Here is an 18,255-nt window from a genome sequence, read left to right as displayed (position 1 = left end):
TACTGCGTCAACTTCCTGTTAAAGCGTATCTAAAAATAAACAGTCCAACTCCCCATATAAAAATACACGTATATTTTTAACGAGCCCTTACTAAAATTGCCTATAATAAATTAAAAAATATTTTTCCTGGATAGGGTGTATTTTATTTCGTATAACAATTAGCAGGGCCAGAGCGAGTTAATAGTATTTTTTATTTTAATGTATTTTCACAAGCGTTTTATATGGTTATTGGCACATAATTGAGAAAATATAATTTAAAAAAAATTACGTTTTTATTAATAAAACATATGGTGTTTTATTTTTATTTAATTTACTCACTTTTTTGTATATTTTTTTTAAAACCCTGAAATAGGTGTCCAATCAATTTAATTGAACAATAATTGTACAAATTTTCAAAAGTGTAACTTTCTTAGTTTTTGAGTTATAAACATGTTGATAAAATATTTTCGGAAAAAAAAATTTTTTGCAAAAAACATTTTTTTTCACTTTTTTGTATATTTTTCAAAAAAACCTGAAAAAGGTGTCCAATCAATTTAATTGAACAATAATTGTACACATTTTTAAAAGTGTAACTTTCTTAGTTTTTGAGTTATAAACATGTTGATACAATATTTCAGGAAAAAATAATTTTTTTGCAAAAAACATTTTTTTTCACTTTTTTGTATATTTTTCAAAAAAACCTGAAAAAGGTGTCCAATCAATTTAATTGAACAATAATTGTACACATTTTTAAAAGTGTAACTTTCTTAGTTTTTGAGTTATAAACATGTTGATAAAATATTTCAGGAAAAAATAATTTTTTTACAAAAAACATTTTTTTCACTTTTTTGTATATTTTTAAAAAACCCTGAAGTAGGTGTCCAATCGATTTAATTGAACAATAATTGTACAAATTTACAAAAATGTAACTTTCTTAGTTTTTGAGTTATAAACATGTTGATAAAATATTTCAGGAAAAAATAATTTTTTTACAAAAAACATTTTTTTCACTTTTTTGTATATTTTTAAAAAAACCCTGAAATAGGTGTCCAATCGATTTAATTGAACAATAATTGTACAAATTTACAAAAATGTAACTTTCTTAGTTTTTGAGTTATAAACATGTTGATAAAATATTTCAGGGAAAAATAATTTTTTTACAAAAAACATTTTTTTCACTTTTTTGTATATTTTTAAAAAAACCCTGAAATAGGTGTCCAATCAATTTAATTGAACAATAATTGTACAAATTTTCAAAAGTGTAACTTTCTTAGTTTTTGAGTTATAAGCATGTTGATAAAATATTTCAGGAAAAAATTATTTTTTTACAAAAAACATTTTTTTTCACTTTTTTGTATATTTTTTCAAAAAATCCTGAAATAGGTGTCCAATCAATTTAATTGAACAATAATTGTGCAAATTTTCAAAAGTGTAACTTTCTTAGTTTTTGAGTTATAAACATGTTGATGAAATATCTTCGGAAAAAAAATCATTTTTTTACAAAAAAAAAATTACTCACTTTTTTGTATATTTTTCAAAAAACCCTGAAATAGGTGTCCAATCAATTTAATTGAACAATAATTGTACAAATTTTCAAAAGTGTAACTTTCAAAAAACTTTCGGTAGGGTGAAATTAACTGCGTCAACTTCCTGTTAAAGCGTATATAAAAATAAACAATCCAACTCCCCATATAAAAATACACGTATATTTTTAAGGAGCCCTTAACTAAAATTGCCTACAATAAATTAAAAAATATTTTTCCTGGATTTAGGGGACGTATAACAATTAGCAGGGCCAGAGCGAGTTAATAGTATTTTTTATTTTAATGTATTTTCGCAAGCGTTTTATATGGTTATTTGCACGTTATAATTGAGAAAATATCATTACGTTTTTATTAATAAAACATATGGTGCGCACATAAATAACCTACATTTTGAAAAATCGTGTTTATACATCAGATATTTGACGACAACAGACGCTTTAACGCTCAGTAAAACTGACAATTTAACGTTTTTTCAATGTTAACGGGTCGTTAAAAGTAAACGGTTCGCGTTTATTTTAATTTTTTTTTTAAATAAATATTTAGAGTTCTTAGAAGAATTTAAAAAAATACACGTTTAATTAATTATGAATTAGAGGTCATATATGTGCTAGAATTATTCTTATAGTTAAGTTTTGGTTTAAGCTTACCTACTGCTGAAGGTTCCTTAGCAAACCTGGATACCTGAAAAAAATAAAAAATTACATTTTTACGCTTACATCACCATCTTATAATATGATAAAGATTGGTAATATAAAAGAGTCATGGAGGAAAAAAATTAAAATATTAATTTTTTTGAATATCCTCATTATGTAGTGTCATAAAAAATTATAAATAAAATTAGGTTTTTTATGTAATTGGTTACCAACAATTTAGGAGAAGAGTGTAATTTTTAGCAGATGCGGATATGCAAATACTAATAGTATTTAAATAAAAAAAGAGTTTAATAAGTCTATCTTTCTGTTTTTTCTATAAACTAGAAATAAAATCTGACAACATATTACTCTACAAAGGGAAAAAAAATCATATAGTATTATAGTATACGAATTTTTAATATTTATTTTTTTACACGTAAGCACTTTTCATAGACGATTAACAGATTTTTGTCAAATATAAAATGAAACGTCCCCCTGTATATTTAGATTGACGTGTTTTTTTTCCTAACAAATTATTAAGGGTAGTTCCTTTCGAAATGAAAGCACCGTATAGTCGATTTCGTTTTTTGTTGAGTTGTCTGGACTTTTCCGTTAAAGTGATTTCTTAAAAAATGTATTTAACCAGTAGAAACTCTCATTGTTTAGGATGTTTGGTAGTATTTCTCCACTGCTGTTATGACTATAAAGTATACTTTTTCCTGTTGCTTTGCAACGGGTGGAATGGATAAAAAGTAGTATATGCTAATGCTTCAAGTATGTACTACATTTCTAAAGTTTATACTACACTAATGAAGCATTTACTACTCTCTGTAGCATATACTACTATGTACGCGATACATAGAAGAAGGTGCTATGCTTTGGAAGTATCTACTAATTATAGTAGTATTTACTACAGTTTAAATGAAGTTGGTGTTCAACAAACTTTGGCCCCAGCAATCAAAGTGTTTTAGTAAAAGATGGCAGTTTTTATGGATGTGCATCGTCAAAAAGTATACAAACAAAGAAGAGAATATAATAATGACGATTTATATCAAAAATTATTTAATTACCATAAATTTAATAAATTTTTCTATCCCAATCATCTAATCATGCTTTGGTATTTTAGATTTAACAGAGAAAATGTAGAGTGGCTTGGACATTATTTTCTCCAAGATGATAATCAAACCGGTGGAAACAAGGGGTGGAGCCCTGCCACCGACTAGGAAAATTGAGGTTTTTTGAGAAGTTTAGGTGTTTCTAGTAAATTAACTTTGTAGTTTGAAAAATGTAAATAACTTTTCTTACAGGAAATCCTGGATTTCAGCAAGGAGTTGGTGTTGATCTAGACGTCAATCAAAGCACTGTTTCCAGAACCTTAGCCACGGTATCTAAAGCAATTTATTCAAAAACAAACAATTGGATAAAGTTCCCCAACACTAACGAATTGCTTAGACTTGCTATTAATGAGGGAGCACGTGGTGAGCGAATGCCTAGGGTTATAGGTGTTATTGACTGTACCCATGTAAAAATAACAAAACCATCTATTCAGGGTGATGAATACGTGAACAGAAAAGGAGTATGCTCAATAAATGTTCAAGCTACTTGTAATGCCCGAGAAATGTTTACAAGTGTGGATGCATCTTGGCCAGGCTCCGTACACGATAGTCGAATTTGGCGAAACTCCATATTGCACGGAATTATGTATAATAATGTGCACGAAGCAGCTTTATTAGGTGATGAAGGATATGGTGTTGCCCCGTGGTTATTGACACCATATAAGAATCCAACTACATCAATGCAAGAAAATTATAATTTAATCCATGCAAAGGAACGATGTGTCATAGAGCGCTGCTTTGGTAAGTTTAAACGGCGTTGTCCAATGCTCCAGTATACTTTTCGCCTAAAAACTGAAAACATTCCGGAACACATTGTGAGTGCATTTGTACTTCACAATATTTCAATTTTAAGTTTGTGACAAAATATCAAACTATAAAAGAAATACATGGATACTACACCTCATATTATATTTAAATTATGGATTCATACGTAGATTTTATATTCCTATTAATAATCCAACATGTCCCGCCTAATTAAATGGTCAACTAACTGCCCACCAGCTTTGGCAAAATTTACCAATGCAATCGCGGCCCGTTCCTGAGCTTCGGCTGAAGACTGTTGAGCTCGAGAAGCAGAAATTTGGGCTTCGGCTGCTTCAATTTGTTTTCGTAGACAGGTCTTTTGTAGTTGAATAAGTGTCTTCTCCTTATCAGCTGCTTTAGAACCTTTAGGTGTCATGACTTGTTTGGAGCCAGAAGAGGAAGTCATCTTCACTGTTTTGGAAGGAAACATCAATCTCATTGCTTACACCGGCCTGACATGCACCTGGTACTCTGTGTAGAATTGGGTTTTCTCCTACATTCCATAAGTCGTAGAATTTTTTTTGCTATTCCGTCAGTACAATTCTTTTATTTCCAGTTTTTTTCAAGTCAACTATTTTCTTAACTTTTGTTTTCATGTTATTAAACTTTTTTAAAATTTGTTTTGTGTCTAGGTTTTTTCCCATTATTTTATTAAAGCCAGTTGTTAATTTTTTTAGTGCATTTTCTTTTTCGTTTTTAATTTTTGGTGTCATCTTTTTATCAAATAAAATTTGATAACTTTCAAGTAGAGTAACAAATAATACTTGTTCGTTTTTATCTTGTCCTAGCTCTTTTGTTGCATCGGAATCTGAAGAATCACTCATAGTTAAACCAGTATTATAAACACTGAACTTTTAAAAAGTTTGAATCCGAACCGAATTACACGAACAAACTTAATACTAATAGACGCACTGATAGAAAAACGAGTTTTGACAAGTGTCTTGTCAATTTTGAGAACTTTGACACGCGCTTACTGCGACACTAGTAGATACTTTTCTCTTAAGTAGTAGGTACTTCTGTTGGGCCGTACAGTGTAGTATTTACTTCATAGGTAAAGTAGATACTTTTATGTAAAAGCAAATGCTACAAAGTTATTATACTTTTATATAATATACTTAATTATACTTTTTAGTGAAGCATTAGCATTCCACCCAATATATTTTCAGTTTTGACAAATGAGTTATTTTTTCTCCCAAATACACCAAAAAGGAGTCGTGTAAACATCCTAGATACGTCATATTATGTCCAATATATGACGTAAAATGTCCTAAATTTACGTACATATGACGTAAATTCCTGCGGAGACTGGACCTATATACATCCCATATTTAGTACGTATCTGTGGTATTTGTGAAAAAGACTGTAAGTTCAAAATGTTCATTCCTTACTCACTTGTAGCCCTTACCGACCGAACAATTAACAAACTCACCATTCACAACAACGTCATAAAGACGTACAAGTTCATCCCTTCAACACACAAAAAAATCCGACTCTTATCTCTTTCTAGAAGAACAGTTCTAAAAGCCATTTTCGAGCACCTCCTAATTGCGACTTTTTCATCGGTGGCATTCATCTTTTGACAAAGTTAACGGCCGTGGGCCCTAATATTCGTTTAAAAACTACCTGCAAAGGCCCTTTCGCTTATCGCCTCATCTCCCGAAAACAGCCCTTAGGGGGGCGCGAAATTTATCATTTTTCCTGTCAGGTTCGCCCGGGGGTTGACGGTGTTTATAGGTGGTTTGTGGTACACGGGGGGTGGGGGGTGAACAAAGAAGATGCTTGTGTAGGCGGAGGGAATAATAATTGAACTTTTTAAGGACCAATAATAAGGATTTTTAATAAGCTCTTTAAAACTCACGTTTTTTCATGCTTGGTTGTATGTTGAGTAATAATGTACTTACGGTGTTTGAACCAATTTACTGTTATTATCGCTAGAAAAAGATAATTACGTTTTAAAATAGTCGATTTATTTTCATGCTTACTTGATAAAATATTAATAAGCGGCTAAAAAAGTTAATTGGATTTAAGAATTTTTTAGTTTTTTTCTCCTGATATATTTAAGATATCTCATCACAATAGAACTAATTGTCACTACAAGCATAGGGTATAATGAGCAAAAGAAGTGAGCTCAATCAATCAATCAATCAATGCTTTATTATCATAAAATTTAAAATTTTGTCGACAAAGCTATTATTTAAATAAATCATACAAACAAAATATACACAAAGACAAAACAAAAAATACAAATATATAAAAATAAAAAATACAACAAAACATACAAAAAACTTAACAATTTTATAAATTGTTTAGGTCACATTTCCAAAATCACTTAAGATAATGAGTGAATTTAGATGCCTAAAATTGAGTCTCGTAATATCGATGGTAACTTATTTAGTATCCAAAAGAAAGATGTAAAATGTTATGGAGTACATTCTCAATATATTCAGACAATTGGCTTATGGGGGGTTGTAGTGCTATCCCTCAAGGAAGAAAACTCAGTGAAAGTTAAAATCGTCGGAAAAGTTAAGAAATACTAATAATAATAGTTTTATTAACGGTTTCCCAATTTCGGTTACATAATTTTTGTACATATAAAAAACAATAAAAGAGTTTAAACAGAAAATAAAATATTTAAACTATTGTACTATAGACATTTGATAAAGTGAGATATAAAATATTCTGAAAGGTGTATAATAATAGACAATATCTTTACAGTGGTCTACACAGTTTAGTTAATGGACCATAATTTGTACTGAGGCATTTCATTGAAATTACTTGTGGATCACGAGTAAGTCTTTGAGGGACATTAAGAGTGATAATATTTTACAATTTAGAATAACTGAAATGCATTGTTTAATTTTATATAAAGTGGACAGATCAAGTACACCACGAAGTTTCAAAGAATTTAGATTTTAGTCTGCGAGGAATTTTCTTTAAATTTTATCCAATAATTCAATGTAGACAGTGTTTTCATTTTACAATAAACCATCCTTAATAGCTTCTTTAAAAAAAAAAAAAAAACACGTCAATTGAGATATACAAGAGGGCGTACGTACCAGGAATAGTTACCAAAAATGTATGGAAAAATGTATGGAAGAAGAATTGATTTCTTCCAGGCAGCTGAGAGAATTTAATCAACTCACAAAGAGCAAAGAGAGAACTAGGCTGCAAGCTAACTTCTTAAAAGGTTTTTTTCATTTTCCTAAAGTCTCAAATATAAAAAAAAGGATAGTAAGAGTTTCCAGGCAGTTTAATTGCCTGAAAGAATAAATTGATTTCTTTCAGGTAGTTGAGTAAATTTAATCATCTTACAGAGAGCAAAGAGAGAACTAGGCTACAAGTCAACTCCCTGGAGAGTTTTTTTGTTTTATTAAAGAACTTGAATTCATTGAATCCCCAAACAAAAAAAAAAGATAATATTAGTTTCCAGCCAGTTCAATTGCCTAGAAGAATAAATTGATTTCTTTCTGGCAGTTGAGTGGATTTAATCATCTCAAAAAGAGCAAAGAGAAAACTAGGCTACAAGTCAACTCCCTGGAGGGTTTTTTGTTTTGTTAAAGAACTTGAGTGCATTGAATCCTTAAACAAAAAAAGAAAAGTAATAGTTTCCTGCCAGTTCAATTAACTGGAAAAATAAATTGACTTCTTCCAGACAGATTAGTGAATTCAATCATCTCACAGAGAGCAAAGAGAGAACTAGGCTGCAAGCTAATTTCCTAGAAGGGTTTTTTCGTTTTCTTAAGGAACTGTCAAATAGAAAAAAAAGGATAGTAAGAGTTTCCAGCCAGTTCAATTGCCTGAAAGAATAATTGATTTCTTCCAGGCAGTTAAGTGAATTAAATCATCTCACAGAGAGCAAAGAGAGAACTAGGCTGCAAGTCAACTCCCTGGAAGGTTTTTTTGTTTTGTTGAGGTACTTGAGTGCATTGAATCCTCAAACAAATAAAAAGATAGTATTAGTTTCCAGGGAGTTTAATTGCCTGGAAGAATAAATTGATTACTTCCAGGCAATTAAGTGAATTTACTCAAGCTAACTTTCTAGTAGAAGGTTTTTTCGTTTTCTTAAGGACTTCTTAAATAGAACAAAAAAGGATAGTAACAGTTTCCATCCAGTTCAGTTGCCTGGAAGAATAAATTGATTTCTTCCAGGCAGTTAAGTGAATTAAATCATCTCACAGAGAGCAAAGAGAGAACTAGGCTGCAAGTCAACTCCCTGGAAGGTTTTTTTGTTTTGTTGAGGTACTTGAGTGCATTGAATCCTCAAACAAATAAAAAGATAGTATTAGTTTCCAGGGAGTTTAATTGCCTGGAAGAATAAATTGATTACTTCCAGGCAATTAAGTGAATTTACTCAAGCTAACTTTCTAGTAGAAGGTTTTTTCGTTTTCTTAAGGACTTCTTAAATAGAACAAAAAAGGATAGTAACAGTTTCCATCCAGTTTAGTTGCCTGGAAGAATAAATTGATTACTTCCAGGCAATTGAGTGAATTTAATCATCTCACAGAGAGCAAGGAGAGAACTAGACTGTAAGTCAACTCCCTGGAGAGTTTTTTGTTTTGTTAAAGAACTTGAATTTATTGAATCCTCAAACAAAAAAAAAGGATAGTAATAGTTTCCATCCAGTTCAATTGCCTGGAAGAATAAATTGATTTCTTTCAGGCAGTTAAGTGAATTTAATCATCTCACAAAGAGCAAAGAGAGAATTAGGCTGCAAGTCAACTCCCTGAAGGGTTTTTTGTTTTATTGAGGCATTACTCTTAACAATATGAAACTGGATTTGGACTTGGATAACTTGCACGGTTAAAATTTAATTGCTTTATAATCTTGACAATATGTATAAGGCATTTTTTTCTGCAACTAATGTAGTTAGGTTCATATTTTTCTCTTTAGTGGTTTTTGAGATATTTGAGCTTAAGTGCAAGAAGATTGGGTAAAGTGAAACGTTCCATAGGCTGCCAACTGGACTTGGACTTGGATAACTTGGAAAGTCTAAGATTAATTGCTTTGTACCTTGAATAATATTTATAAGACATTTTCTTTTGAAACTAATGCAGTTTGTTTCATATTTTTTTCTTTAGTGGTTTTCGAAATTTTTGAGTATAAGTAGGAGAAGACTGGGTAAGGTGAAACATTTCTTAGGCTGCCAACTAAACTTGAACTTATATAACTTAGATACTTTAAGTTTGATCGCTTTACACCCTGAATAGTATTTGTAAGGTATTCTCTTCTGAAACGAATGCAGTTTGTTTAATTTTTTTTTCTTTAGTGGTTTTTGGATTATTTGAGTTCAAATGGAAGGAGGTTGCACAAAGTGAAATATTCCTTAGGCTGCCAACTAGACTTAGACTTGGATAACCTGAAAAGTTTAAGGGTAATTGCTTTACACCCTTAGCAATATTTATAAAGTATTCTCTTCAGAAACTAATACAGTTTGTTTATTATTTTTTCCTTTAGTGGTTTTCAAAATATTTGAATTTAAATCGGAGAAGACTGGATAAGGTGAAACATTTCTTAGACCGCCGACTAAACTTGAATAGTTTGATCGCCTTACACCATTAACAACATTTGTAAAGTATTTTCTTCTGAAACGAATGCAGTTTGTTTCATATTTTTTCCTTTAGTGGCTTTTGAGATATTTAAGTTTAAGTGGGAGGAGGCTTAGAAATGTGAAACATTAAAAAAATACGGTCAACAAAAATGTCAACAATTTTAGAGAGAAATAAAAATAAACGCCTATTTAAAAAAACAAGAAACGAAAAATAAATTGCTTTTTTTTTGTCAAAAATTTGCTTCTACGAGATAAGTAAAACTTTAATTTGAACAAATAAAAATTAATTAATCTAACTGCCTGGAAGAAAGCTTTATATTGTCTTCAGAAGCCATATATTTAATACAAAATTTACGCCCATAACTACCCTACCTTAATAAAACCAAATCTAATCCACTTTAATGCTTCACTCTGTACATATAAAGTAAATCCATGGGCTTGAGATAAACATATCTCTGACAATTTATCTCCGAAATCTCATTTTGGTTCGATACTTCCGACCAAATTTGCCAGACCTGAGGTGAATCGTTAATCCGACAGGAAGCTGAGAAATAGCGATTCAACAGGTAGAATAATTTAGTCCAGGCGCTTAATAATAATATTTTGACTCTTCTAGTATAAATTTGTGAGAATTTAATAATAATTTTAAACGGAGCCTAAATCGTGCTTAAAGACGATTTATAACATCTTCCACGTTTTTAATCAAATGCAAAGCAGTACAAGTCATTATCACTACTCTCGTCATCATCAGCGTTCTCTCCCCCCGACCAATTTAAATGATAATTTGAAAAATATGATAATCCGATAGTGAATTTAAGTCTCCGGGGGAATTTGGATCCGCGTTAACCGAATTTAGGTCTATTTCCAGCTTGCCGTGTTCAATTTGATGTGATGGCTTTAATTGGTAGTTGAATTTTGATGGTTGTTAATGAGAAATTCACATGTAACGTGACTTTTTTAGGTTATTAAACTGTTTTATGACTGAATTAGATTTTCAGAAGCCTACCTATAGTAAAGGTAATTCAAACAGCTATAAAATATGGGACAGTTAACACGTTGCCATTAAAATTTTATGTGATTTGGAGAATTTATTGCTTCCTCACTGGGTAGCGAAGATTGGTCACTTTCACTTGTTAGTATTACAATATATTATAGTTCAAGTTATATTTGTATAGCCTTTGAGGCAATAACCGTAATTTAAAAAAATGGTTTTGGAATTTAAATCATCATTTTTCAATGGTTTACTAAGAACAAAAATTTATTGATAAATGATATTATTAATAAATTGATATTGTTTAAGCCAATTAAGAAGATCTTCGGAAATTTTAATGATATGAGACCTACCTGTTAATGTTACATTAATTTGCACCCGGTATATACATTGAGCTGTGTGGACCACATTAATAATTTGTGCATTTTGCTAAGTTTCAACCATAATATATTAACATATTGTAGCGATATTGGAAACGCCGAGAATCTGGAATGACACAAGTAATATACCGCACGACGTCTCGAAGCTTAGCAGGAATCTTCCGGAATCATGGTCAGTCGATTATAGAAGGAGCCGCGTCGTCGCTGAAAGTCATCTGACATATCAGTGCAGTGAAGGTGGGAATATATATTATTATATATGTTAATGCATCATTAATTTCAATTTTACTTCATTTCGCGTGGAATATGTACCAAATTTGTCTCCCATTATATGTGCAAGGTCGAAGTACTTGTACGAGAGCAACGACGGTGAAAACAAGTAAATTTTTGGCGTCGGTACTAAGTCAATTGTTACAATTTTCAAACAATTTGATTAATTTTCGGTTTGAAAACCATTGTGTGATGGTGGTGAGCCTGGACTGCAACTAAGGGGATCCCCGTTAAGAAGACCACAACAGTCTTATTCGATAAGTGTCAATTTGAGTAGTGTGGTACATTCATTTTTTTTACTCACTTTCAATTACTTACAATTTTCAAATACAGTCAACAACCTTTTCAATTTTCTATTTATACGTTGACAATATAGATAAATAAATATTTCTTGTCATAAGTCGTCTTGTTTTATAAATAAATAAATCAGTTGACTATTTATGTGCATGGATTGTTTTGATTCACACCTTGACGAACCCTCTAGGATTCCATCCAAGAATACTCTCAAACATTTAAGAAATAAATTCAAGATGATGAACGTTCTAATTAAATTGAAAAAATAATATTTGTTACTTCCTCCGCCACTGACCACCTATCCGCTAAAACCAACAGACCTTGTTAAGGCCTATCTGCATGTCATCGTTTTCCGTCTTTCTCCGACTTTGTGCGGTTGTGACCAATCAAATCAGTTAGATGAATCTAATCGATTAAGCCTGATAACATCGTTTACAAACATTCTGTTTAAAATGTCTTTTGTTGTCCAATTAAGGCGAGGTTTTTGTCAGGATAAATGGGCCTAAAGAAGCTCTTTTTTTTTTAAGATTTTCTTATGTGAACACACGTCCACAATACCTTCGCCGAACCCTAAATGTGGCCCTAAAAGCCCTTCTCGGGGTAATTAAAGTGTGGCGAAGTGGGTCATCGTTGGCCATATGCTCTAAAAAGGCCCCCTTTCAAGGAATTGATCCCTCTGGGAAGGTCCGAAGGCTCTCGGTTTTCGTTTTATATGCATAAGAAAACCGTGAAGGATGGAAGAGATATAAATCATTTAGTTTCGAGCCAAGCGATGACATGGAATTACATATACATAGAGTTAGGAGAGTATTCTTTTTTAAATTAAATAATATGCCACACATTAAGCGGCGTAAAGGAGGATGCACAAGAATTAAATATTCGAGAAGCGTAGAGCGATATCTTCATAAGCGTGGTGGTAAATGACGCTTTATGAATGGCTAAATCGTATGCTTTTGTTCGATTAAAATTTAAATTTTATCGTTGTAGGAGCAATAAAATTTCAGATTGTTTCGGCGTAATAAAAATTTAAGTTGGTGAATGCGTGACCGTAATTGTTTAGGAATTATGTCTTTAATTTATATTGGAGATGTGTTATTTTAAGACTGTTTTTCTAGCAGAAATTTTAAGAAGCTTTAATGAGTGAAATTTTTGGTTTTTTTGCAGCTAGATGTCATGAATAACTTTAATAAGATCGCAGTTTATTAATTTACGTGTAAAAAAAAGCGACTGCATTAATTCATTTGCTTCGAAGCGTTTTAAAATTATTGCAAGCATTTGCAGTTTGAAATCAAAGAAATCAGTTTAACTTAAAAAAAAAAATTAAAATTACCAAAAACTGCCTGAAAAAATAGCTGATGAAATTATTCATATTTAAACTAATTCAAATTAGTTGTATTTGTCTGTAAACCATTCAAAATTTCGAAAAACCTTAAAATAAGTAAAACCGAGTTTTTAGGGAAAAAATTGCTCATGAAATAATTAAATACCTTTTCTAGAATTACTATTAAATTTCCAATTTGATAAGAAAATTATTTTGATTACTAAAAAAAAATCTAACTTACCTCATAAACAAAATACCTGTCATGCCTAAATACATTTAATATTTATTTATTTACACTAGATAAATAAATTTATAATAGAAAATTATTTAATAATTTAAAAAAAAATCGATTTTTGGCTTCTTTTAATAACATTTTATTAGCAATTAATGCAAAAATTTCCATAAAACTAAATAATTTCCTTACAGAATAAATTTACTTAAAGTGTCATTTTTATTATAATAATTCACTTAACCACCTTTTTTGAAAAATGTTTTTTCTTTTATTAAATTAACAAGTTGCCGGAGGCGAATTTGCACCAATTTAAATAGCAATTCAGTTTTCGCAATTTCGCGGAAATTAAGTTAACAAAGTCATTATCTCGTGCCAAATTTTGTTACTGGAACATACCTTTATTTGAAATTTTAATGTGAAATTTCTAAGGCCTTATTTTATTGGTTGTCCAACCTTATTACCATAGAGAGTAAAAAAAGTTCTAGTGCTTGGAATGTTTAATTTGTACAAATCTAGAAGTGATCTGATGTCTAATAGTGAAAGATCAAAAAAGTAAGCAGCATAAATTGGAGAAATTAGGAAAACTGCATAAATTAGAGAAATCTTACAAAATGACCTGCAATAACTAATTGATTATTCTTCAGTATAATATAACTGGGATCAGTATTCTGAACATGACAAATTATTCATCTTACTCATTTTTTTTCTTGCTGTCAATCGTTAAACAAGCCAAATTGACATTCAAAAAGGTTAAACCGGTGGTTAAACTTAAAATAAATTTCATCTTTAATCCGCGATTTTTGCGGAAGAACAATCGTCGATTGTTCGGAGTCGAGCGGTTTCGCTATATAAACGATGAGGACGTTGCGTGTTCCCTGGTCTTTGGTATTTTCTATCGGCGGATGGCCTCAGGTCGGTAAAACAGTGCCGTGGATTCTTATTAAATTGATTAAACACTACTTTCAATAGTAACTTCCTTAAAAGGTCAGTTTTTCCAAGGAGTTCCTTAAGTGAGCTCTAGGCATTTTTCGACTTCAGTACCTTTTTTTTGTCTCAGTGAATATGGCTCTGAAATAGAAAAATCATAACAGAACTTCGGTATAAAATAATCATCAAAGTACTTAAGATAACTTTTTAAGAAAACAATTTTAATTCGAAGTAAAAACTCTTGAGTATTTAACCACAAAGTCCTATATAGTCTAGAGTATTTCCCAATGAGGAGGTCCAAGGATTTATTTAGAATTTGATAGACATATAAACCCGAGTTGATTGAACGATTTTGGTCTATGTTAAGCCTTATTTTCAGGATTAAGTTGTACGTAATTGACAAAATTGACGCGTCTTTCTTTTTATTTTGTCTGATGTTGTCTGATGATGTCTGAGTTAAGTTTAAGTATTAGTAGTAAAAAAATTTCTAAAGGGTCGATCTTTTTGGTTCATTACTACCTTGACCATCTTAAAGTATTATTTTTCTTGGACAATAGTTGTGATCACTATAGATAGGAATCATGTAAAAAAAATTATCATTATTTAATTTCCAAATTATTTTCTGGATCCTCTGGAAATCGGGGGTTTCTGGTCACCCATATTATCAACTGATGCCTTGAACTTAGTTACGTTCGAGATGTATGGAAAATGTCAATTAAATAAGTAGATAGCCCCAAAAACTTTTAATGATTTAATACTGATTTAATACTTCAGTAGCTCCTTTAAATGTAGTTGATGATATTACTCGTAGCCTAGACAAACAAATGTATACCGTATTAATCTTCTCAAATTTACTAAAACCATAGTGCAATTTACCTATTATAGTGGTTATGCATGCTGGATGGACTTAAACTATGGTCATGAAGTGTAGTGTCATCCGCATATCAAACGGTTTTTTAGTTATTTTTCTATTCACATATAGGATAGATATTAAAGGAACCTAATATTCAGGGAACCCCTGAAACATATAAGTATTGAGCAGAAGAGGTAATTAACTGTAATGCCATAATGTACTAGCTTATTAAGTAACAAAGTCGAACGTCCTCGAGAGGTCATAGAAGATTACCATATCTGACGCTTTTCTCACATAGAGACAAAAGTCTCATAGTGGCCAAGAAGATTTACTCCCTTAATTTGTAATGCAGTTGTCTGTAGTTATTTTTGAAATGCTCAGTGGTGTACCAACAAGAGCTTTGAGAATTAAGTAATCGTATAAAATTAGAGGCTTTGTCTGTTGAAAGCAAGTCGCCACAGATAAGTAATATTTCTTCTTTTTGAGCAAAAAAGACGAAAATACTTTTACGCTTTTCAAAAAATATATCTAATTGGTCGCTTGGAGACCTATATATGCAACTATCAGTAATTTTAGAATTTATGACTTCAATGCCTGTGCTACTTGGCAGCATTTTTCAATTAATAAATCGCTAATAGCAATAACTTCTATATTGGATAAACTATATTTTCCTCCTTCTCCTTCTGATAGGGAACCACAGAAAAATCTAATTTTATACCTTTTGAAGGAACCAATTTGAAAATTTGCCACTGTAAAAAAATCACGTCAATTTTGTTGTTACCAAAAAAAAGTCACACTCACCCCACAAACATCTTAATGGCAATAGTTTCCCTTTTTGTCCAAACCACATAATTGTAAATATTGCATTTAAAAAAAAGTCTAATGCTGTTAAATCTGGTGATCTTGCAGGCCCTTCTATCTATCCATGTCCTCTTCTATCAATCTACTTATCGGAAAATCTATTATTTAACCTATTAAGATTTTTCATCTATGTCTGAAGTGTCTTCTCAATAGAAAACAGGGAGGGAACTTAAAGAGACTTAAAATTATTTTAAATCTCTAGAAGGGAAAAATTGAAATTAAAAATGCATGAAAGAAAAAAAGATTTCAAAATAACTAATAAAAAATGGAAACATTACACAAAATGTCTGGAAAAAATAAAGATAACGTTACCTGAAATAAGTTAACAATTATTTTAACGAAAGTTTGTCCAGATATTTTATAGGAAGCAAAAAAACTGCCGACGATAATTATTTATTCTAACTTTCCTTGAGAATATCTTGCGAAATAGTGGAAATATTCTTAATAGAGGTTTAGTCTTAAGAAATGGCATTATTTACCAAACGATTTCATATGAGAACGATAATTCTTGTATCTCAAAAACTTTTTATATCGGTTGTGGTATCAACTGCCTTGACTAAAGACAACAGTTTTCCTGGCAAGCAAACAGATTTTTTATTTAAATTTTCTGAGAACAGGAAGGGAAAGGGAACCAACAAAATTAATAAGTTTTCCAGAAACTTTAAACGATTGAAATTTCTATAAAAAAACATCAGGAAAATGGGATTAACTGCCTGGAATAAAGACAAAATTCTTCCAGGCACCTAAACTGACTTAAAAACCAGGAGACAAGTGAATTTGACTGTCTGAAATAATAATAAAATTCTTACAGGTAGTGAAAACCATTTTTTATTAAATGTCCTTGAGAGAACCAGGAAGTAAATGGCATATACTGCATAGAATAAAAATAAAATTCTTCCAGGCATTCAAATTAATTTTTTATTAAAAGATATTGAGAAAACCAGGATATAAATGGAACTAACTACCTGGAATAAATACAAAAACTCTTTCAGATAGTCAAAATAATTTTTTGATAAAAGTTTTTGAGAAAAGCAGGAAATATATGGAGTATACCGCCTAGAATAATAATAAAATTCTTCCAAGCATTCAAATTAATTTTTTATTAAAAGATATTGAGAAAACCAGGAGATAAATAGAACTAACTGCCTGAAATAAATACAAAAATTCTTCCAGGTAGTCCAAACGATCTTCTATTTAAATTTTTTGAGAAAAGCAGGAAATATATGGAGTATACTGCCTAGAATAATAAGAAAATTCTTCCAGGCACCTAGACTGTTTTTTTTATTAAAAGAAATTGAAAAAACTAAGAGACAAGTGAATTCAACTGTCTGGAATAATGATAAAATTTTTCCAGGTAGTGAAAATCATTTTTTATTAAATGTCTTTAAGAGAACCAGGAAATAAATGGCATATACTTCCTAGAAAAAAAATAAAACCTTCCAGGCATTAAAACCAATTTTTTATTAAAATATATTGAGAAAACCAGGACATAAATGGACCTAACTGCCTGGAATTAATACAACAATTCTTCCAGGTAGTCAAAACGATTTTTTATTTAAAGTTTTTGCGAAAAGCAGGAAATAGATGGAGTATACTGCCTAGAATAGAGTTAAAATTCTTCCAGGCACATAAACTAATTATTTATAAAATGAAAGCTAGCACAGACTACAAAATGGCAAAAAAAAAGGTTAGTCGGGATACTCCTTGACACAAAGCAGAACAAGTAAAGATAGTAGGTACCGGTCGATACGTTTTTCTACTTTTTGGCTTCTTCAGGTCAAGGCAACCAGAAAACCAAAGGAAAAAGTGAAAATAAAAAAAAACATAAGGGATCACGAACAGGAGCAAACAACCAATTTGTGTAATTAGCTCTATTAACTCCGGCTTGAGAGGAAAAACATAGCATCTTCTGTGTGATATAAACTGAACCTGAGTCAATACAATTTTAAAGAATTGAAGCTAGCCCGGACAGTAAAATGACAAAAGAATAAGTTAGTCGGGATACTCCGTGACACGAAGCAAGACATTTAAAGATGGTACCTGCCGATACGTGTTTCTGCTTTTTGGCTTCTTCTTTACTTGTTCTGCTTCGTGTCACGGAGTATCCCGACTAACCTATAATTTTGCTAATTTTTTATTAAAAGATCTTGAGAAACCATAGGCATAAAATGTAAATTTGACATAAAATTCACTCTAAATTATATCCAACATTATTAAATAACACCCTTATATATTTTCTTGAAGAAAACATATTACTCAAAAACAACGATGGAATATGCCAAAAAATGTATCTATTATTTCAATTGCTGGGAAAAAAAAATCATAAAGACTTAAAGTTCTGAGCACAAAAATTTATTTCTTGTGCCTGGATGAAATAAAAAATTTGCAATTAAAAAAAAATATTTCCTTATAAATTTTAAAGTAAATATTATTTTCTATCGAAACCCCAATGAAATTTCTGACATATTCGCGGATAAACCAAAACAACGCAATTAAAATATCCA

The 18,255-nt window shown here is 30.7% G+C and overlaps 1 protein-coding gene across 6 annotated transcripts in view; it reads right to left on the bottom strand.

Annotated features, from left to right (window-relative positions):
• The window catches only part of LOC126740145 (netrin receptor UNC5C), a 346,710-nt gene that overhangs the window by 317,900 nt on the left and 10,555 nt on the right, over positions 1–18,255 (bottom strand). For 3 of the 6 annotated variants that reach the window (XM_050446068.1, XM_050446072.1, XM_050446073.1), the window contains exon 2: positions 2,171–2,204. The gene's annotated coding sequence lies outside the window, so the exon portion shown is untranslated. Of the gene's footprint in view, positions 1–2,170; positions 2,205–4,201; positions 5,116–14,151; positions 14,179–18,255 lie in introns of those variants that run through there. The other 3 variants (XM_050446071.1, XM_050446070.1, XM_050446069.1) reach the window with 2 other exon arrangements.

This window comes from Anthonomus grandis, chromosome 9 (assembly GCF_022605725.1).
Source record: "Anthonomus grandis grandis chromosome 9, icAntGran1.3, whole genome shotgun sequence".
NCBI classification, from domain to species: Eukaryota; Metazoa; Arthropoda; class Insecta; order Coleoptera; family Curculionidae; genus Anthonomus; species Anthonomus grandis.
Note: the sequence above shows the minus strand (reverse complement) of the source record. Positions and strands in the feature narration are given on the sequence as shown.